General features: G+C 44.4%; 1 protein-coding gene across 2 annotated transcripts in view; it reads left to right on the top strand.

Moving 5' to 3' along the window:
- Positions 1 to 23,908, top strand: part of LUZP1 (leucine zipper protein 1) — a 133,494-nt gene that overhangs the window by 87,806 nt on the left and 21,780 nt on the right. The gene's annotated exons all lie outside the window — the stretch shown is intronic.

The following is a 23,908-nucleotide window of genomic DNA, read 5'->3' as shown; positions in this document are numbered from 1 at the left end:
GACCTCCATAGCGATCTCGCTATGTGTGACACGTACCAGCGATCAGGCCCCTGCTGCGAGATCGCTGGTCGTGTCGGAATGGCCTGGACCTTTTTTTGGTCGTTGAGGCCCCGCTGACATTGCTGAATCGGTGTGTGTGACACCGATCCAGCGATGTCTTCACTGGTAACCAGGGTAAACATCGGGTTACTAAGCGCAGGGCCGCGCTTAGTAACCCGATGTTTACCCTGGTTACCAGCGTAAATGTAAAAAAAAACAAACAGTACATACTCGCCTTCTGATGTCCGTCAGGTCCCCCGGCGTCTGCTTCCTGCTCTCACTGACTGCCGGCCGTACAGTGAGAAGTGAGAGCACAGCAGTGACGTCACCGCTGCGCTCTGCTCTCAGTGTACGGCGGCTCAGTCAGAGCAGGAAGCAGACGGCAAGGGACCTGGACACCGAAAGGCGAGTATGTAGTGTTTGTTTTTTTTGGTAACCAGGGTAAACATCGGGTTACTAAGCGCGGCCCTGCGCTTAGTAACCCGATGTTTACCCTGGTTACCCGGGTGCTGCAGGGGGACTTCGGCATCGTTGAAGACAGTTTCAACGATGCCGAAGTCGTTCCCCTGATCGTTGGTCGCTGGGGAGAGCGGTCTGTGTGACAGCTCCCCAGCGACCACACAGCGACTTACCAACGATCACGGCCAGGTCATATCGCTGGTCGTGATCGTTGGTAAATCGCTTAGTGAGACGGGGCCTTTAGAACGAACAGACAGGTAGTTGTTAACTATGTGCCTGTTGTGTCTGCCGCCAATCTCTGCTGGCTCAGAACAGTCAAACTGCTTTTGCCGGTGATTCTGCAGCAACCGCTGACTTCATGTCGACAGAGCATCTGCTTCTCTTCCACTCTGCGCGGTTAACAAGGTGTGACTGCTGATGTCCTGCTGATAGCAGGGAGTCAGCTGTGAAACTGCCTGAATGCTGTTAATAAGGCTGACGCCTCTTCTGTAGAGCAGCCCGGAAGAGGTGCTATGTTGACGTGAAGCAGCAGAATCGCCGGTAGTAGAGGTCTGTGACTGAACTGAACCGGCGCCAGGTAGAACCGGTACGTAGGTAGGTAGTTAGTAACTGCCTGCCTGTTATTTCTTAGGCCCATGGTAAAGAATAAAAAAAAAAGGGTCTCTGAAGACCCAATGAATTGATACATTTGTTGATGACCACCACTATGGGAGAATGCTGTTCTGTGTATTGACCCTTCAGCTTTTTTTTAAGACCCAGTACTGCACTTAAGCCAGCTCTGTATTAGGAATTATATTATTTGGATAGGTTATCACTGGGGAGTACATCACATTGTATCCTAGCAGTAGCACCACTCATGGTCCGCTGTCCACCATGAGATCCGATTTAAAGGGAACCTGTCAGCAGGATTGTGCTCAGTAACCTACAGACACTGTCAGTTCAGTGCCGTTACACTGATTCCTGGGGTGATGAAATCCGTCTTGTGGTTGTTGTTTAATCTTTATTTTCAGTTAATAAGATTCTCGTTCTTCAGGGCGGCTTGTGGGGGGGACTTCATATCGTGCTCTGCTTACATAGCCATACTTATAGGCTTTTGACAGGTCACTGATCCCTCAGTGACCTGCCCCCTATATTTACATACTGAATATATTATTGTTTAGTTACAAAATATGTATCTATGCGCGAGAATCTCAGTAGCTGAAAACTACAAATTCAGACCAAACAACCACAAGACGGATTTCATCACCAGGTATCATGGGTGCATGATATTTATAAAATCTCCTGGCTTTTGCTGATACCACAGGAAAAAAAAAATCTGCAAAATGCTGCGTATTAGCCTATCCTAGCCTTAGGGGGACTGCAGAGCCATGAATCCTAAATGTGTGCTGTGCAGATTCTCCAGTGTCTATACATCACGTTCCCCACACAGACTTTGTTTCCACGAAGTGGGTAGCTGGTTTAGTTGCCACATTAACAATTCATTTAAAAGGCTTCTCTCCTCCCTGTCTTCTAAAAACCATAACTTTTTTTTTTTCCAAAGACCTTGCCGTATGAGAGCTTGTTTTTTGCAGCATGAGTTGTAGTTTTGAATGACCCCATTCACTTTATTATATAATGTTCTGGAAAACTGGGAAAAATCCAAATGTGTTAAATTGATGGGAAAAGCGAATTGCAGTGGTTATTGTGGTTTTGTTTTCTTTTTTTTTTCTTGAAATATATTTTACTGGTTAAAAAAACGGCAACAAGAAAAACATTTTTCTTTTGTCAGTGGAACTGTTAAAGCTTTTCTGACACACAGCAAACCTTCTTGCCACAGCTCGCATTGATGTGCCATCCTGGATGAGCTGCACTACCAGAGCCACTTGTGTGGGTTGTAGAGTCCGCCTCATGCTACCACGAGTGTGAAAGCACAACCAACATTCAAAAGTGACCCAAACAATCAGCCAGAAAGCATTGGCACTGAGATGTGGTCTGTGGTCCCCACCTGCAGAACCACTCCTTTTTTGAGGGTGTCTTGATAATTGCCAATAATTTCCATCTGTTGTCTATTCCATTTGCTGCACAACAGCATGTGAAATTGATTGTCAAACAGTGTTTCTTCCTAAGTGGACAGTTTGATTTCACAGAAGTTTGATTTACTTGGAGTTATATTCTGTTGTTTAAGTGTTCCCTTTATTTTTTTTGAGCAGTGTGTGTGTGTGTGTGTGTGTGTGTGTGTGTGTGTGTAGATAGATAGATAGATAGAGATATATTTTTTTTTAAGCCCCATTAAGAAACAAGAACCTGCATTTGATTGCTTGTACTAGATAATGCAACGCTGTGGTATTGCAGTATCTCGTGAAAGTGATTATTTCCTATGAAGGCCAAGACTGATTGGGGTTCATGGGAGTACAAAGATGGTGCTAAGAGGTCCCTTCAATAGGCCCCTCACTGTGCCACTTAAGTGCTGTTGTCAATCTTGATCAGCAGAAATTTTGTGATAAAATTGTAGCAATCTTTATATCTCTAGTCACTAATGGATTTGCTAAAATCACGGTTTTATCCGCAGATTATCACTAGAGGACCAGTAAATCTGCTGCCATGTAGCCCATATTCATGAGCTCTGTATAACCTCATCTTTACCACTGGTTGGCAAATGTCTGCCTATGCACATTGTACCCAGATAGCTGCCAATCAGTGGTGTGGGCGGGTTATACAGAGCTCCGCATTCAGAGCACTGCTAGATATGCAGCAGAGAAAACATTGATTTTGTCAGAATGGTAGTCAGCAACCAAGTAAGTGATACCACGCTGGAATCAGGGTCTCTGTTTCTACATTATCCTATTCTCAGATGGGGTAGTAAAAACCCAATGACCGGTTCTCTTTAAATTAATATCTCCTGGCCACTATGTCTATACTAGTCTTTGCCATATCTTGCCAGGCCTGCCTATGCATGTGCAGTGAAAAGAGGTGTACGAGGCTTGGCTTAACTGTTGCACGCCGCTTGATAAGGGAAGTCTGCCTAGCTATATTGTGCCTACACATAGATGAGGCTTCTGTAGGCTGCCATTTACTACCCATTTGCTATGCTCCTAATATTAAATGAGGGGTTGCACTGTACCTTCTAAGCACACCCCCACAAATTACTAACATCCCATACAAGAACCGTCCGAGCATCTTGCATGCATTTTTGCTTTCTGGATCTCTGTAAATATTGCCCTAGACATGGTGTCAGCTGAACGGATCTTGCCATAGTCATGACACATCGGCTATTACCTGTTCTCCAAATATTTAGGTAGATTGAGTTTACATGTCTGCTCACTTGCATCCATAAAATCATCCGTGACGGGAGCATCTGGTGACATCTGACTTGCCTCCTTTTTCTAAAGAGACTATCCAGCTCTAGATGGTATTTGGGTGCCATTGTGTAACCTTCTGCTTGTCGCCCTTCTGAGTCACATCTGCTCTTAAAGAAAGGTAAAGAGATATTCTTAGCTGAAGATTTTCATATTTCCAGAGAATATAGGTGTGCCTCTTGCCTGCAGGATCGTACAAGTCGCGTTTTTACTGTAAGATATTTTTGTGTGGGTGAGGTAGACTGAGATTAGTGTAAACCCTGCCCTCTTAGCCAGCCCTCCTCTAAACCATTACTACCTTGCTTGGGTGGTACTTGGCATACAATCCCATAGTCTATCACTTCGTTTCTTCGTTCATGTATTGAAAGGCAATAGTTTGGATAAGAAACCCTATTAGGAAAAAAAAACAATGATAATTGCATACTTTATTAGCACTCACTATTTATTTTAGACATTTCATATTGTTTTTCCTGTATCTTTTATGTGTTGCCACTTGCCAGACATGGTAGAGCCTAAATACTAATGACACCCTTTTATAAGTGCTTGTAAACCCACTGAAACACTTGTATCTTTATAGTTTCCATAAACTGTTGACTAGAGCAGTTGTGAAAATAGGCCTTGTTGAAGGCTCATGAGGTCTTTGAGATGCAGTAATTGATACCTCTGCTATGTCACAGCTAATTTCAGGAATGAATAAATCCAATTTTACAAGCCTTATATTGTTTGTAAGGAAAGCCAGCTGTTTTTATTAACCCCTTCTTGACCCATGACGCCACGTAGGTGTCATGAAAACCTGTGCCAATCCGACCCATGACGCCTATGTGGCGTCATGGAATGATCGCGTCCCTGCAGATCGGGTGAAAGGGTTATCTCCAATTCCACCCGATCTGCAGGGACAGGGGGAGTGGTACTTCAGCCCAGGGGGGGTGGCTTCACCCCCCCCCCCCCCCCCCCGTGGCTACGATCGCTCTGATTGGCTGTTGAAAGTGAAACTGCCAATCAGAGCGATTTGTAATATTTCACTATGAAAACTGGTGAAATATTACAATCCAGCCATGGCCGAAGCTGTAACATCATCAGCCATGGCTGGAAAACCTAATCTTCCCCACCCCCCCTCCCCACACCCACCGATCGCCTCCCCAGTCCTCGGTTCTGTCCCGTGCTCCCCTCCGTCCTCCTGCCCGATCCCCCCCCCGTGCTCCGATCCCCCCCCCGTGCTCCGATCCCCCCCCGTGCTCCGATCCCCCCCCCGTGCTCCGATCACCCCCCCCCCCCCCCCGTGCTCCGAACCCCCCCCCCCCCCCCCCCCTCATACTTACCGAGCCTCCCGGTGTCCGTCCGTCTTCTCCACGGGCGCCGCCATCTTCCAAAATGGCAGGCGCATACGCAGAATGGCAGATTCGTTCCAGCTACATTTTGATCACTGTGATAAAATCTATCACAGTGATCAAAATACAAAAAATAGTAAATGAACCCCCCCTTTATCACCCCCATAGGTAGGGACAATAATAAAATAAAGAGAATATTTTTTTTTTCCACTAGGGTTAGGGGTAGGGTTAGGGGTAGGGTTAGAACTAGGGTTAGCGTTAGAATTAGGATATGTGCACACGGTGCGGATTTGGCTGCGGATTCGTAGCAGTGTTCCATCAGGTTTACAGTACCATGTAAACCTATGGAAAACCAAATCCGCTGTGCCCATGGTGCGGAAAATACAGCACAGAAACGCTGCATTGTATTTTCCGCAGCATGTCAATTCTTTGTGCGGATTCCGCAGCGTTTTACACCTGCTCCATAATAGGAATCCGCAGGTGAAATCCACACAAAAAACACTGGAAATCCGCGGTAAATCCGCAGGTAAAACGCAGTGCCTTTTTACCTGCGGATTTTTCAAAAATGGTGCGGAAAAATCTCACACGAATCCGTAACGTGGGCACATAGCCTTAGGGTTGGAATTAGAGTTAGGGTTGGAATTAGGGCTAGGGTTGGAAATAGGGTTAAGATTAGGCTTGTGGTTAGGGTTATGGTTAGGGGTGTGTTGGGGTTAAAGTTGTGGTTAGGGTCATGGTTAGGGTTGGGATTAGAATTAGGGTTGGGATTAGGGTTAGGGGTGTGTTGGGGTTAGTGTTGGAGTTAGAATTGAGGGGTTTCCACTGTTTAGGCACATCAGGGGTCTCCAAACGCAACATGGCGCCACCATTGATTCCAGCCAATCTTGCGTTCAAAAAGTCAAATGGTGCTCCCTCCCTTCCGAGCCCTGACGTGCGCCCAAACAGTGGTTTACCCCCACATATCGGGTACCAGCATACTCAGGACAAACTGGGCAACACTTATTGGGGTCCAATTTCTCCTGTTACCCTTGCGAAAATAAAAAATTGCTTGCTAAAACATAATATTAGAGGAATGAAAAATTATTTTTTATTTTCACAGCTCTGCGTTATAAACTTCTGTGAAGCACTTGGGGGTTCAAAGTGCTCACCACACATCTAGAGAAGTTCCTTGGGGGGTCTAGTTTCCAAAATGGGGTCACTTGTGGGGGGTTTCTACTGTTTAGGCACATCAGGGGCTCTGCAAATGCAACGTGACACCCGCAGACCATTCCATCAAAATCTGCATTTCAAAAAGTCACTGCTTCCCTTCCGAGCTTTTTATTTTCACAGCTCTGCGTTGTAAACTTCTATGAAGCACTTGGGGGTTCAAAGTGCTCACTACACATCTAGATAAGTTCCTTGGGGGGTCTAGTTTCCAAAATGGGGTCACGTGTGGGGGGTTTCCACTGTTTAGACACATCAGGGGATCTGCAAACGTAACATGATGCCCGCAGACCATTCCATCAAAGTCTGCATTCCAAAACGTGACTACTCCACTTCCAAGCCCCAGAATGTGCCCAAACAGTGGTTTACCCCCACATGTGGGGTATCAGCGTACTCAGGAGAAACTGGACAACAACTTTTGGGGTCCAATTTCTCCAGTTACCCTTGGGAAAATAAAAAATTTTTGGCTAAAAATCATTTTTGAGAAAAGAAAAATTATTTTTTATTTTCATGGCTCTGCGTTATAAACTTCTGTGAAGCACTTGGGGGCTCAAAGTGCCCACCACACATCTAGATTAGTTCCTTGGGAGGTCTAGTTTCCAAAATGGGGTCACTTGTGGGGGAGCTCCAGTGTTTAGGCACACAGGGCCTCTCCAAACGCGACATGGTGTCCGCTAATGATTGGAGCTAATTTTCCATTCAAAAAGCGTGCCTTCCCTTCCGAGCCCTGCCGTGCTCACAAACAGTGGTTTACCCCCACATATGGGGTATCATCGTACTCAGGACAAACTGGACAACAACATTTGGGGTCCAATTTCTCCTGTTACCCTTGGGAAAATAAAAAATTCCGGGCTAAAAATCCTTTTTGAGGAAAGAAAAAAATTATTTTTTATTTTCACGGCTCTGCGTTATAAATTTATGTGAAACACCTGGGGGTTTAAAGTGCTCACTATGGCGCTCCTTCCCTTCCGAGCCTTACCATGTGCCCAAACAGTGGTTTACCCCCAAATGTGAGGTATCGGTGTACTCAGGAGAAATTGCCCAACAAATTTTAGGATCCATTTTATCCTTTTGCCCATGTGAAAATGAAAAAATTGAGGCTAAAATAATTTTTTTTGTGAAAAAAAAGTACTTTTTAATCTTTACAGATCAATTTGTGAAGCACCTGGGGGTTTAAAGTGCTCACTATGCTTCTAGATAAGTTCCGTGGGGGGTCTAGTTTCCAAAATGGGGTCACTTGTGGGGGAGCTCCAATGTTTAGGCACACGGGGGCTCTCCAAACGCGACATGGTGTCCGCTAAAGATTGGAGCCAATTTTTCATACAAAAAGTCAAATGGCGCTCCTTCCCTTCCGAGCCCTGCCGTGCACCCAAACAGTGGTTTACCCCCACATGTGAGGTATCAGCGTACTCAGGACAAATTGGACAACAACGTTCGTGGTCCAGTTTCTCCTTTTACCCTTGGGAAAGTAAAAAAATTGTTGCTAAAAGATCATTTTTGTGACTAAAAAGTTAAATGTTCATTTTTTCCTTCCATGTTTCTTCTGCTGCTGTGAAACACCTGAAGGGTTAATAAACTTCTTGAATGGGGTTTTTAGCACCTTGAGGGGTGCAGTTTTTAGAATGGTGTCACTTTTGGGTATTTTCAGCCATATAGAACCCTCAAACTGACTTCAAATGTGAGGTGGTCCCTAAAAAAAATGGTGTTGTAAATTTTGTTGTAAAAATGAGAAATCACTGGTCAAATTTTAACCCTCATAACTTCCTAGCAAAAAAAAAAATTTGTTTCCAAAATAGTGCTGATGTAAAGTAGACATGTGGGTAATGTTATTTATTAACTATTTTGTGTCACATAACTCTCTGGTTTAACAAAATAAAAATTAAAAATGTGAAAATTGCGAAATTTTCAAAATTTTCGCCAAATTTCCGTTTTTTTCACAAATAAACTCAGAAATTATCGACCTAAATTTACCACTAACATGAAGCCCAATATGTCACGAAAAAACAATCTCAGAATCGCTACGATACGTTGAAGCGTTCCTGAGTTATTACCTCATAAAGGGACACTGGTCAGAATTGCAAAAAACGGCCAGGTCATTAAGGTCAAAATAGGCTGGGTCATGAAGGGGTTAAGGATTTATTTATTCATAGTAATCTGCCACTATAACCTTATGAAGTTTGAAGTTATGAAGGATTTTCATACTTTTCTTTCTCTTGCTATCACTGTACTGAGCTTTATCTAAAAGCCAAGCCCACATTTTTGCGGCAGATGATGGTTGTGCGATCTACCCATCATCTGCCTCTAACAAATGCAGGTGGAGCAGAGTTGCACCCATGATTGCTAACCTTTTAAATGCTGCTGTCTATCTGTGACAGGTGCATTTGATGCCCGCCTCGGGGTATACCTCATTCTATGTGCCCCAATGTTCTGTCAAAATGGAAATCTCGGCTCGCTTTGCTTGTGTGTTTTTTTTTTTTTTTTTTTTTCTATAAATGTACTTAGCTTTAACTCACCTGTGGCTCATGTCTTTGAAGTCCACATCATGTCAATTTCTACGCAGAGTTTTAGTGCCAATTTTCACCATACAATTGCATTAGATACAGAGAATCTGCAGGTAAAAACCACACATGGGTTTTCAGTGTTCGTGTTAAACACGCCAAAAACGCATGTAATCCGCTGTGACTGTATTCTTAAGGCCATGTTCACACTTTGCGGTTTTTACCGCGGAACCGCGGCGATTTTGATGCTGCGGGTCCGCAGCAGTTTCCATAGCGTTTCCATTTACATGTAAACCCTATGGAAACCGCAATCCGCTGTGCACATGCTGCGGGAAAAACCGCGCAGAAACACAGCGGTTTAAAACCCGCAGCATGTCACTTCTTTGTGCAGAATCGCTGCGATTCTGCACACATAGGAATGCATTGAACCGCTTAATTCCCGCATGGGGCTGTGCCCACGTTGCGGGAAGTAAGCGGTTAATGTGCGGGTGGTACCCGGGGTGGAGGAGAGGAGACTCTCCTCCAGGCCCTGGGAACCATATTTGGGGTAAAAAAAAGAATAAAAATAAAAAATCATGTTATACTCACCTCTCAGCGCTGCACGCGGCCGGCCGGTCAGAGTTGCTGTGCGAACAGGACCTGCGGTGACGTCGCGGTCACATGACCGTGACGTCACGAAGGTCCTTCCCGGCACAGCATCTTTGGAACCGGAGTGCCACGTGCAGCGCCGAGGAGATCCGGACATCGGAGGGTGAGTATAACCAATTTTTATTATTTTTAACATTACTATTGATGCTGCATATTGCTGCATATGCAGCATCAATAGTATAGGAGTAATCCCGCAGCGGAAACCGCGGAACAAACCGCGATAAATCTGCAGGGATAACCGCAGCGGTTTTGTCCTGCAGATTTATCAATTCCGCTGCGGGAGAACCCGCAGAGGGACGCCGCAAAGTGTGCACATAGCCTAAAGTTTTCTGAAATACAGCCAGTAGCTGATACATGCTGCCCACAGTCTTTTCTAATGGTGTGCACTGGAATAAAATTATTTAATTGGCTATTACGGTAACTTCTCAGGGGCAGCACTGCCTTTTCCCCCACTGCTCTTTTGTTTCTGGTTTCAGCGGTGACATCAGGATTACCGTGCACATCACCACTGCAGCCAATCGCTAAGCTGAGCAGCTAATGGACAACTAGCTTTTGTGCTACTGCTTGACAACCCTATTGTCTGTGAATCCATATAGAAACCAAACTTCTTCATTCAGGGACTCTGTCGGTAGGATCAGCCCTCCTAAGCAGCCTATATGTAGGCTACCCCGACGAAGCGATGGTGGATGAGCCTTAATATGCCCTCAGTACTGAATAAATGAATTTGACTTTATCTGTTATATGAGACTTTAACATTGTTGATACCTTAATCTGTACCGCCACATCCTCCCTAGATTTGGACTAAGTATGTGCTTATTATGGATGCACCTCCATTGTAAAATAATAAATAAGTAGCAGATATATGTACAAACATTAAGATGTATGCATATTTTGCTAAGTTACCACTTTACATCGTCTTTTACCTTTTTGGGGTAACTCTTATTATTAGCTCACCCGCGTTTCATGTCTATTTTGTTATGTTGGATATTTATTTATTTATTTTAAAGATTTGTATACAAGGACTCATCGGTGTATGTGTGTGGGACATTCCAGTCGGACATGTAGGTTATAGAAGGCTAAATAAAATGATACATTGATATCTGTGATCCATCAGCTTAGGCTACTTTCATACTAGCGTCTGGCTCGGCCCGTCACGGTGCGTCGGGCCGAGGTTCCCGACGCTAGCGTTGTCTCCACCGCACAACGGGGGCAGCGGATGCATTTTTCCCACGCATCCGCTGCCCCATTGTGAGGTGCGGGGAAGTGCGGGGAGGTGGGGGTGGAGTTCCGGCCGCGCATGCGCGGTCGGAAAAAGCGGACCGTCGGGAGCAAAAAACGTTACATGTAACGTTTTTTGCTCCCGACGGTCCGCCACAGCACGGCGCAACCGTCGCACGACGGTTGCGACGTGTCATTGCGTCGCAAATGCGTCGCTAATGTTAGTCAATGCAGAAAAAATGCATCCTGCAAGCACTTTTGCAGGATGCGTTTTTTCGGCAAAACGACTCATTGCGACGTAATGCAGTTAACGCCAGTGTGAAAGTAGCCTTATCCCTGGGAAATCAAATTTTTCTTATATGTAAATGAGCTGGTAAGATCTGTGGGCCGGACATGAATATTTCTGAGAATCTGCCCCCAGAGCTTATTTTAAAAGGATCCTCTCATCAGAAAAAAAAAGATATTAACATGCAGATATGGGGTTAATCTGCAGGTTAAGGGGAACCTGTCAGCAGGATTGTGCATAGTAACCTACACACAGTGTCAGGTCAGCGCCGTTATACTGAATAAAATGATACTTGGGTTGATGAAATCCGTCTTGTGGTTGTTCTTTAACACAAAACTGAAAATAAAGATTAATGAGATTCTCGTGCCCTAAGGCGGGGTTGGGGTATGTGGTGCTCTGATTATATATTCATAATGCGACTGCTGACAGGTCACTGATCCCTCACTGACCTGCCCCCCTGATCCCTGACTGACCTGCGCCCCCGATCCCTGACTGACCTGCGCCCCCGATCCCTGACTGACCTGCGCCCCTGATCCCTGACTGACCTCTGCCCCTGATCTCTCACTGACCTGCCCCCCGATCCCTGACTGACCTGCCCCCCCGATCCCTGACTGACCTGCCCCCCGATCCCTGACTGACCTGCCCCCCGATCTCCCTCTCACCTGCGCCCGATCCCTCACTGACCTGCGCCCTAGTTAACATAATGAATACATAACATACTGAAGAAAAAATAAAAAAATGATTCTTCAGGCAGGTGCCGGCTGTGGCATGTGCGCTGCAGCATAATCACATGGTTACTGTGCACTTTTATCCCTTTTGCAGATTTACTTGAGCGAGGGGGGAAAAAACATTTTAGAAAATGGCGCCTGCGCAGTAGCAGCTAGCAGTTTGTGTAGATTGTATAAAGATCCGCTAGCTGCTGTTGCGCAGGTGTGGGTGGTGCCGTCTTGGTGGAAGACTTTTTTTTTTTTTTTTCCCCTCTCCAGCAAGATGGCACCACCTTTTTTTTATAGTCTTTGCTTGTTACAGCATTTTTTTGTGGTATTGCAATCTAAATTTCATATCTACTCAAAAACTGTATGAATAAACATTCTCACCCCACAAACAAGCTGCCGCACATCTCCATTTACTGCAGGCTTAAACTGTTACGGATCTATGGAAATAACGACGCAAACCCCCCCCTAGACCCCCCCCCCCCCCAACAATTTTTTTTTTCCTTCACCACTAAAATAATAAAATAACTGGAGATGTTGGGCATGGCCGTAATCGTATTGATGAGCAGAATCGTATTGCGAGGTCGTTTTTACCACACAATGTATGCTGTAAAAACAATTCCAAATGACGTCAGAATTGTGTGTGTGTGTGTGGGGGGGTTTTCACAATTTCACTGCACTTGGAACTGTCTTCCCGTTTTCCAATACACCATGTGGTAAAATTAATGGTGTCCTTCAAAAGTGCAACTTGCCCCACATGAAAAAAAAAAAACAAGCCCTATGGCTTGTCGACAGAAAAAAAAAAAAAAAAAGTGAAGGCTCTGGGTAAAGAAACGAAAACGGAAATTGGCTGCTTCGGTAAGGGGTTAAATCTGTGGTGAGGACAGCAAGACCAACATTTTCGTCGGTTTTTGTGTGAAATGACAGCAACACATTGACTGTCTACTGACATAGTGACTTTGTCATAAACTGTAATTTGTTAGGTTGGGAAGAAGGGGTTAAAGAACGGAGGGCGTAGCATTACCATATATCTGATATGGTTTTAGAAATTTTTTTTTCTCTAAAAATGTAAATCCATTTGTGTGTTACCGTACATGTTTCTCACAAATTCTAAATGTTAGAAGTCTGTTGCCTTTTGTGTAGAGAGGAAAAATCCTGGCAGTTCTCGGACTAGTTATTAAAAACAGGTTTGACTTCATGAATTCAATGTGTGATGCAAATCGCTAATAAGTGAAATACCGTAATTCATCTGGTGTTCTGACGAGTTAGCGCCGCTGCCAATCCCTGCTGGCCTTGAGGTTACTGCACATCTACAGGTACTTCCGCTTACTCACTGACCAATCACAGTGAGGAGTCCATCACAAAAACTTGGTGAAGCAAGTAGATGCCAAAGCGCAGCTGTTAATAGTTGTAATTTCCATAAATGCCCACAAAATGGGCAGTGCCCAGCGCAATGCATAATGAAGTTCAATCAAAGCTATTGTCTGCATGTTGTAGGTTAAACTATATTTGCTGAATGTTAATATAAAACCCACAAGCCTATTGGCCCAATTTCACTTCTAGATTATAGGGATAAAAATGCTGCGCTATGTAATTAGAAACATTTTTTTATATAGAAATTAATTCCAACTCAAGGAAATTGTGCTAAAATTAGATAGCATCTGTTTTGCCTCTTCCAACAAGAGCGAAAGGGCTCATATGTGTATTATACGCTGCTCAAAAAAATAAAAGGAACACTTAAACTACACAATGTAACTCCAAGTCAATCACACTTCTGTGAAATCAACCTGTCCAGTTCTGAAGCAACACAAATTGTGAATCAATTTATCCTGCTGTTGGGCAAATGGAACAGACAACAGGTAGAAATGATAGGCAATTAGCAAGACAACCCTTATAAAGGAGTGGTTCTGCAGGGGGTGACCACAGACCATTTGTCTGTTCTCATCCTTTTTTGCTGTTATTTGGTCACTTTTGCATTTTGTCATTGCTCTTACCCCTAGAGGTACTGTACAGTAGCATGAGACTGAGTCTACAACCCACAGAAGCTCCTCAGGTAGTTCAGCTCATCCAGGATGGTGCATCAATGCAAGCTGTGACAAGAAGGGTAGCTGTGTCTGTCAGCACAGTGTCCAGAGCATGGAGCAGATTCTAGGAGACAGGCCAGTACAGCAGGAGACATGGAGGGGGCCGTAGGAGGGCAACAACCCAGCGGCAGGACCACTACCTCCTCCTTTGTGCAAGGAGGAGCAGTGCCAGAGCCCTGAAAAATGACCTTCAGCAGGCTACTAATCTCCATGTGTCTGCTCAAAAGGTCAAACAGACTCCGTGGTATGAGGGCCCCATGTCCACAAGTGGGTGTTTGTGCTTACAGCCCAACACTATGCAGGGCGATTGGCATTTTCCATATGACCCCAATAGTGGCAGATTCTACATCGGCAGGCATCTACTCTTCACGGATCAGAGCATGTGACAGTCTGGAGATGCCATGGAGAGCGATCTGCTGCCTGCAACATCCTCCAGCATGACAGGTTTGGCAGTGGGTCAGTAATGGTATAGAGAGGCATTTCTTTGGAGGGCTGCACAACCCTCCATGTGCTAGCCAGAGGTACCCTGACTGCCATTATATACTGGGATGAGTTCCTCAGACCTACTGTGAGATCAGGTGCAGTAGGCCCTGGATTCTTTCTGATGCATAACAATGCTAGACCTCATGTGACTGAAGTGTCAGCAGTTCCTGCTTGATGATGGCAGTGATGCTATGGACTGACCTGCCTGTTCCCCAGAAGTGAATCCAATCAAGCACATCTGGGACATTATGTCTTGTTCCATCCTCCAACACCATGTTGCACCACAGAATGTCCAGGAGTTGACTGATGCTTTAATCCAGGTCTGTCAGGAGATCTCCCAGGAGAACGTCTGCCGGCTCATCAGGAGCATGCCCAGGCGTTGTAGGAAGATCATACAGCCACTTGGAGGCCACACACTACTGAGCATCATTTCCTTGTCTTGAGGCATTTCCACTGAAGTTGGATCAGCCTGTAATTTGATTTTCCACTTTGATTTTGAGTAACATTCCAAATCCAGACCTCCGTGGGAAATTAGTTTTGATTTACATTGATCATTTTTATATTTTATTGTTCACAACACATTCCACTATGTAATGAATAAAGATTTGCAACTGGAATATTTCATTTAGTAATATGTAGGATGTGATATTTTAGTGTTCCCTTTATTTTTTTGAGCAGTGTATAACAAAGCCCTATTTTTTTTAATTTTTTTTTTATTTCCAGAATGCACATGTTCTGTGAGGAAATTAACACAAAATAAGAATACAATGAAAGTCTGTGTGAAAATTGCAAGATTTCTTTTATTATTATTATTTTAAATACAGATCTTTTGTGGACAGACTTGCTCAAATCCTTGCTCAAGTCTTCATGTAATCCGAGACCTATCGATGTTGAGATCAGGGGATGATTTCATCACTTTCAGGACGCCTTGTTCTTTACACTGATGATAATTCTTAATGACTTTAATTGTTGTCCTGCTGCTGAATACATTTGGAGTCACACATCTTCCTGATGGTACTGTATAATGGATAAGTATCTGCCTGTATGTCTCACCACTGAAAACACCAAGAAATGGCCAGATCAAAGACACATCATGCTTACTTTTCATCGAAATTGGAAGATGCCCAGCAGTGCCATCAGCTGCAAAGTGGCAAAAACTAGTTGAACATTTACGCAAATCTACTGTTAGGGGGAGTCTTGCCCAATGGCGTGCCACTAATGGCAGCAGACAACATGGTCAATATGGGGCCCATGATTTGGGAGGTGTGGAGTGGAGCCAGCGCAAGCATCGGGCTTCCCACGCCAGGCATCACACTTATCTTCATACTGGATAAAAACACAGTAGAAAGCACTGACTGAACAGGGAGCAGTCCATTCCCTTCTCCGTCATTCTCGCTGTACATTTGAGCTATGACATCTCAGTGTAGTGGGTGTGAGGACGTCACTACTTTGCACCCATTGTGGAGAGAATCAGACCACACTCTATAGAGACTGGAGCAGCAGGGGAACGGGAACAGGTGAGGGTTTGTTTGTTTTTTTTTGTCTTAATGAGTACATTGTGGGCTCATCATACTATTCATGCAGAGGGTAGTGAGGGGGTATCATGCTGTTTTTGGGGTGCACTTTTGTTCGTACCATACCCATTTTATGGCCCTCTTAAAGTAGGAGCAAAACTGCATTGTAAGGGCTGCACTGTTGAGATGATCTTCTGTGACTCGTTGAATATTATTTGTTTTAGGGGACAGGCCCAATTAGGACTTCTTCTATATGCTCTCAATATTCCTATGTACACCCCTGGTCAGGTCAGAAGTGATCTCCATGGCAGAATTGCAACCAAAAACAATACTTTTCGACTTGGGAACAGGGCCAAATGACTCAACTATGTACAAAAACATAGGAACTAGAGTGCAAAAATATGGTGGCACATGTTCTGGACTAGTGAGTCAAAATTTTAAATATTTGACTGTAACAAAATGCAGTAAGTTTGCTGTAGGGCTGCACAATAATAAGTGTCAGCAGGGAATAGTGAAACATAGAGCTTTCTTGCAAATTTTCGAGTCTGGGTTTTGGCAAATGGTTTTGGATTTGGTCAAGACTAAGTGTCACCAATTCTGAAAAATGTAGACATCCATAATGCAATAATATCAGTGAGACATCTTATTGGTTTCAAGTTTATTTTGCAGCAGTGAAATGACCCCAGACATAACCAATGTAATTAAGTACTATTATCAGTATTAACGAGGACAGGGAGTCCTGAAACTGATGATACTGCTCCTACAGAGCCCGAAACTCATCATCATTGAGGCTGTGGTATATGAAGAGACAGAAGAATTTGCACAAGGCTACATCCTCAAAAAAGATCTGTGGTTTATTCCCTTGGATGTTTGGAACAACCTACCTGATGAGTTCCCTTAAAAAGTTTGCAAGTCTACCTAGAAGAATTAATGCAGATTTGAAGGAAAAGACTGATCAGACCAAATTATTGATTTGATTTAGCTTTTTGTTCACTTTGCATCTTGCTAATTCTTAAAAATAAACTGCTATTTTTTAAAGCATTCCTACTTTACAGCTTGCTTATCTTTTACACCTACCTAAAACTTTAGCAGAGATCTTGATGTTCCTTTGTCCAATATGTGTCAAATAATCAAGAAGTTTACAACCCATGGCACTGTAGCTAATCTACCTGGACATGAACGGCAGAGAAAAATTGATGAAAGGTTGCAACGCAGGACCGTCTGGATGGTGGATAAGCAGCTCCAATCAAGTTTTAAACAAATTCAAGCTGTCCTGCAGGCTCAGGGTGCATCAGTGTCAGCACAAACTATCCATCTACATTTGAATTAAATGGAACGCTATGACAGGAGACCCAAGAGAACCTCACTACTGACACTGAGGGGAAAAAAGCTAGACTGCAGTTTGCCAAATTGTACATCAATAAGCAAAAATCCTTTTGGTAAAGCATTGTGTGGACAGAGGAGGACAAGATGGATCTGTTTTGTAAAGCACATCATTCCACTGTTTGCCCAAAATGGAATGAGGCCTACAAAGAAAAGAACATTGAACCTCCACCATGTTTGACTACAGGTACTAAAATAATTGGGGGTTGTTTTGCCGCCTCTGGCACTGGATGCCTTAACTATGTGCAAGGCATCATGAAATCTGAAGGTTACAAAAGGATTTTGGGTCATAATGTAGTGCCCAGTGTCAGAAAGCTGGGTTTGCTTCCTAGGTCATAGGTTTTCCAGCAGTACAGTGTACCCAAACATACTTCAAGAAGCACCCAGAAATGAATGGAAACCAAGGACTGGAGAGTTCTGAAGTGGCCAGCAAGGAGTCCGGATCTAAATCCCATTTAACACCTATGGAGAGATCGAGATCTTATAATTGCGGTTGAGAGAAGGCACCCTTCAAGTACAAGAGACCTGGGGCAGTTTGAAAAAGAGTGGTCCAAAATTCCAGTTGAGAGATGTAAGAAGCTTCTTGGTTATAGGAAGTGATTGGTTGCAGTTATTTATTCCAAAGGGTGTGTAACCAAATATTAACCTCCTGTACGACCTTGGATGTATAGGTACGTCCAAGGTCACCGCCCCCTGTTTGCTGCGGTCTCCAGCAATGAGCCCACAACTTTTCCAGCACATGTCAGTTGACTTAATTAGCTGAGATGTGCCTCTAACAGCCGCAGGTGGGAGCCACCCACAGCTGTTAACAAGTTAAATGCTGCTGTCAATCTGACATTTAACATGATCTCACCGGAAGCCCCTCCAATCCGCGCCCGTGTCACATGACAGAGGGTTACCAATGGGTTGGCATGACAATCCAGGGTCTGCGTGAGACTCCTGTAGTTGTCGTTGGATAGCCATGAGCGCCACCCAGTGGCAGATGCTCATAGCGGATGAGTATTTCTGCTACATAGAGCTGGGCCGAAGTCCTGCTGTGTGTTACAGAAGCGATCAGAAGATTGCAGCTTCTAGTCTCCCATGGAGACTATTGAAGCTAGTAATAAGTGAGAAAATTTATACATTTTAAATATATATAATAAAAAAAGTTTAAATCCATCTCCCCCCCCCCCTTCCCCCATTCAAAATGACAGTTAAAAAATAATTGCACAAAATTTGGTATTGCCACGTTCAGAGACGCTTGATCTATCAATATATGAAAAGAATTAATCCGATCAGTAAAATGCGCAACAATGAAAAAAAAAAAACAAATCACACAGTTTACATAAATATGCTCCCTGTCGGGGGATCGAACCCCAGTCTGCTGCACGCCAGGCGAGGAATTCTTCCACTATCCTAGCACAAATGTATTACAGTTCATGTTTAATGTGTACATGTATTTTTTAGAAAGGGTCTAGGAGTTCAATGATATAAACAATCTAATGGTGCTAAAGCTTCCAATCTTATTGTGAAAGGAAGCATGACTAATTATAAGTTGTGTCTATAGGCCCCGTCTCACATAGCGAGATCGCTAGCGAGATCGCTGCTGAGTCACAAGTTTTGTGACGCAACAGCGACCTCCATAGCGATCTCGCTATGTGTGACACGTACCAGCGATCAGGCCCCTGCTGCGAGATCGCTGGTCGTGTCGGAATGGCCTGGACCTTTTTTTGGTCGTTGAGGCCCCGCTGACATCGCTGAATCGGTGTGTGTGACACCGATCCAGCGATGTCTTCACTGGTAACCAGGGTAAACATCGGGTTACTAAGCGCAGGGCCGCGCTTAGTAACCCGATGTTTACCCTGGTTACCAAAAAAAACAAACAGTACATACTCGCCTTTCGGTGTCCAGGTCCCTTGCCGTCTGCTTCCTGCTCTCACTGAGTGCCGCCGTACAGTGAGAGCGCAGCGGTGACGTCACTGCTGCTCTCACTTCTCACTGTACGGCCGGATCTCAGTCAGAGCAGGAAGCAGACGGCAAGGGACCTGGACACCGAAAGGCGAGTATGTACTGTTTGTTTTTTTTGGTAACCAGGGTAAACATCGGGTTACTAAGCGCGGCCCTGCGCTTAGTAACCCGATGTTTACCCTGGTTACCCGGGTGCTGCAGGGGGACTTCGGCATCGTTGAAGACAGTTTCAACGATGCCGAAGTCGTTCCCCTGATCGTTGGTCGCTGGAGAGAGCTGTCTGTGTGACAGCTCCCCAGCGACCACACAGCGACTTACCAACGATCACGGCCAGGTCGTATCGCTGGTCGTGATCGTTGGTAAATCGCTTAGTGAGACGGGGCCTTATCTCCCCCCCCCCCCCCCCCCCCAGATGGCAGAGGGTCGACCCGTGCTGTTCCAGCAAATCGCATTGCTCTTGGATTGCCTATATGAACTTGTTACATATTGTAACTCAGGAGAAAAAGGGAGCAAACCAGTTTTTTATAAAAATATGAAAAAAAGTTTTATTGGTAAATTTATAACACCATAACAAATGATCAATTACATGTAATAAATAGCAGGGGGAGACCCCAAGAGAGGAAACACAGGACTCCTGAAATAGATACCCGGCTACTAGATGCTGAGCACATCAGTTTCAAAGCATGGCATAAAGTGCACAGTGCTGATCAGAGCCGCATCTAGGCAGCATGTCAGTATAAAACCCCATAGGTCGCCGCAAAGTGCTGTAGTAATAAATAACCCCTTGGGGTGAAATGCTTACCGGGCAATCAGAGTTAGGGAGTCCTGGGTCAGGTGTGCGAGCCCTGCCGCGCGTTTCGCGGGTGACAAGCCCCGCTTTCTCAAGGGAATCAATATTTTAAGCACGGTGATCCCACACCTGTTTCCAAAGATCTCACAGCCTAGTTAAAACATTTGAGCATAGGGCGAATTGTTTTACCAATATAGCAAAAACCGCAGTCACAAATGACTATATAGACTGCCTAATTGGTTTTACAGGTCATGAATTGTTTTAAGTTTACCCACGAGCCTCCAATTTGCAGATGCTAATCAGTGATTAATACTTAAAATGACCACATTTGTGATTTTCCTGTTTTATTTAACCAATTTGTGTAAGTTTTTTAATGAAAATCTCTTTATTAAAATATCCCTTTAACCCCAAGGTTGGTTTGCATGTTAATGACGGGGCCAATTTTTACGATTCTGACCACTGTCCCCTTTATGAGGTAATAACTTTGGAGCGCTTCAATGGATCCTGGTGATTCTGAGATTTTCTCAAGACATATTGTACTTCATAATAGTGGTAACATTTCTTTGATATGACTTGCGTTTATTTGTGGGGAAAAAACAGAAATTTGTCAAAAATGTTGAAAATTTAGCAATTTTCCAATTTTGAAGTTTTATGCCCTTAAATCACATAGATGTCACACAAAATACTTAATAAGTAACATTCCCCACATGTCTACTTTACATCAGTACAATTTTGGAACCCAAGTTTTTGTTTTTTTGTTTGGAAGTTATAGGAGTTAAAAGTTGACCAGCGATTTCTCATTTTTACAAGCACCAAATGTGATGTAAAAAATTAAGTCACTTTGTGGTATTTTCCATCACATAGACCCCTCAGTGACACCATTCTAAAAACTGCACCCCTCAAGGTGCTTAAAACCACATTTAAGAGGTTTATTATAACCCTTCAGGTGCTTCACAGGAATTTTTGGAATGTTAAAAAAATTGGATTTGAGGAACATTTTTTGTGAAAAAAAAGTGTTAATGTTAATTTATTATTATTTTTTTTAATTTTATCAAGGGTAACAGGAGAAATTGGACCCCAAAGTTGTTGTGCAATTTGTCCTGAGTACGCTGATACCCCATATGTGGGGGTAAACCACTGTTTTGGCGCATAGCAGAGCTCGGAAGGGAAGGAGCGCCGTTTGACTTTTCAATGCAAAATTGGCTAGAATTGAGTTCAGACGCCGTGTCGAATTTGGAGAGCCCCTGATGTGCCTAAATAGTGGAAACCCCCACAAATGACACCATTTTGGAAACTAGACCCCCCCCCCCCAAGGAACTTATCTGATGTGTGGTAAGCACTTTGAACCCCCAAGTTCTTCACAGAGGTTCATAACGTAGAGCCATGAAAATAAAAAATCATATTTTTTCCACAAAAATAATCTTTTTGCCCCAAATTTTTTATTTTACCAAGTGTGACAGGAGAAATTGGACCCCAAAAGTTGTTGTCCACTTTATCCTGAGTACGCTGATATCCCATGTGTGGGGTAATACTACTTTTGAGGCACAGTGCAAAGCTCAGAAGGGAAGAGGTGCCATATTGGAGTTCAGATTTTGCTGGAGTGGTTTGAGGGTGCCATGTCACATTGGCAGAGCCCCTGAGGTGCCAGAACAACAGAAACCCACTCTATGTGAACACATTGTACAAACTACACTCCCCAAATAATTAATCTAGGGGTGCAGTGATCATATTGACACCACATGTACCTCACAGAATGTTATACCACTGAGCGGTGAAGAAAGAATAAATTACATTTTTACCAATAAAATGTTGTTTTAGCCTCAGATTTTTAATTTTTCTAAGGGCTAATAAGAATTTTTTTTTTTTTACAACAAACGGAGGTCCGTTTTTTTTCTTAGGTGTGCCCCCAATAAGTGACTCCATTTTACAAACTACACCTCACAATTAATTCATCTAGGGGTGCAGTGATCATATTGACACCACGGGTTTGTCACATAATTTTATAACATTGGGCAGTGAAGGTAAAATAAATACATTTTTTCCACCAAAATTTGGTTTTAGCCAAAGATTTTACATTTACAAGTATACAAGTGGGTAAAAATGGAGCCAAAATTTGTCCCACAATTTCTACTGAACGTGGCAATACCCCATATGTGGCTGTACAGTACTTCATAGCCATGCGGAGAGACTCTGGAAGAACAGAGTGCTATTTTCCTATTCAAGTGAATGGGTCTCTGCACATGTTAGTTTTTCCACAGACCGTGTGTCTGTGGGCAAAACACGCTGACATGTCTGTTTTTTAATGTCAGCACGGACCACAAAACATTCTGCACACATGCATACTCATAACACACGGATGTCATCTGTGTGACACGCATCAGCGCTGGGGAAGAAGCGTTACAGTAAGTGCTGTTCCCCGGCGCAGCGTCAGTGACCGGGGGTGACGTCATAGAGGTTACCTCCAATCACTGAGGCTCTGTTCACAGCCAGGCTAAACTGCGGTGACTTCGGTGAGATCCCCGCTAGTGTTTTTTTATGTTTTAGTAAGACCATTTTATAGGTCAGGTCGTTGCGGACGTGGCGATAACAAATATGTGTACTTACCTTATATTGTTTATATTTTTTCATTCAAATATTTATTTAGAGATAATATATTTTTTTTTTTTTTTACAATTTAAAAAAGTTAGAAAAAAGTACCGTATTTTTCGCTTTGTAAGACGCTCCGGATTATAAGACGCACCCCAAATTTTGAGGAGAAAAATAGGAAAAAACTTTTTTTAATAAATTGGTGGGGAGTCTTATAATCCATGCGTCTTATTACTTACCAGGGGTTGTGGCTGCGGTGGATCAGGGTCCCAGGGTCGTTGCTGGAGGCAGGAGTGGATCATTGCTGCAGGCTGGGATGAGGAGGTCTGCAGGGGGGCTCCTATGCAGCAGGCTGGGATGAGGGGGTCTGCAGGGGGGCTCCTGTGCTGCAGGGGGGCTCCTGTGCTGCAGGCTGGGATGAGGCAGTCTGCAGGGGGGCTCCTGTGCTGCAGGCTGGGATGAGGCGGTCTGCGGGGGGGGCTCCTGTGCTGCAGGGGGGCTTCGGGGCTGCAGGGCTGAAAGGCCAGAGCCCCCTGGCAGTTCGTCCATGTATTCCTGTATGACTGACTCCGGGAAAATGGCCGCCGGAATCTCGAGAGATGAGATCTCAGCGCTGAAATCTCATCTCCCGAGATTTCGGCGGCCATTTTCCCGGAGTCAGTCATACAGGAAGGAACGCATGGACGAACTGCCGGGGGGCTCTGGTCTTTCACAAAATGTCGCCAGAGCCCCCGCAGCACCGGAGTAGCAGCGGACAACCGCGGTGGCGGGCAGCAGCAGCGGTGGTGGGCGGCAGCAGCAGCGTGCGGCAGCGGACACCCCCTCATCCCAGCCTGTAACGGTAAGCGGTATATCTGCTTTGTAAGACGCACCCCCATTTCCCCCCCAAATTTGGGGGAAATAAAGTGCGTCTTACAAAGCGGAAAATACGGTAAATAAAATTTTTTACTTTGTCCCCACAATAGGGCAATGATATGTTGCAGGCTGATTGCTTCTATGGCTCGTAGATGAGGCAGCATTCAGTAATTTTTCTGTCAAGCATTTAGTTAAGGCTTCTTTCACACTTCAGTTGTTTGGCGTCAGTCACTTCCGACATAGTGACGGATCGACGGATCCGTCACAATTGTTGAGAAAACGGTTCCAACGGATCCGTTTTTTTGACGGATCCGTTACTTGGGGGTTGTCTGGGAAAAGTATCTACTTTTTGGAGCATGCGCAATTGAAAAAGCGGATTGGGGCGACGGATCCGCCGAAATGACGGTCGCGACGGATCCGTCGCCCATAGGCGGCCATTCTATGGAATGACGGATGCGACGGATCCGCCGCGAACCGTCATTTCGGCGTTGACAAAAAACGTTTCAATGTCCGTCTATGTCTAGACAACGTCCGCCAAA

The sequence above is a fragment of the Ranitomeya variabilis genome, chromosome 3, assembly GCF_051348905.1.
Source record: "Ranitomeya variabilis isolate aRanVar5 chromosome 3, aRanVar5.hap1, whole genome shotgun sequence".
In the NCBI taxonomy this organism is placed as follows: Eukaryota; Metazoa; Chordata; class Amphibia; order Anura; family Dendrobatidae; genus Ranitomeya; species Ranitomeya variabilis.
Note: the sequence above shows the minus strand (reverse complement) of the source record. Positions and strands in the feature narration are given on the sequence as shown.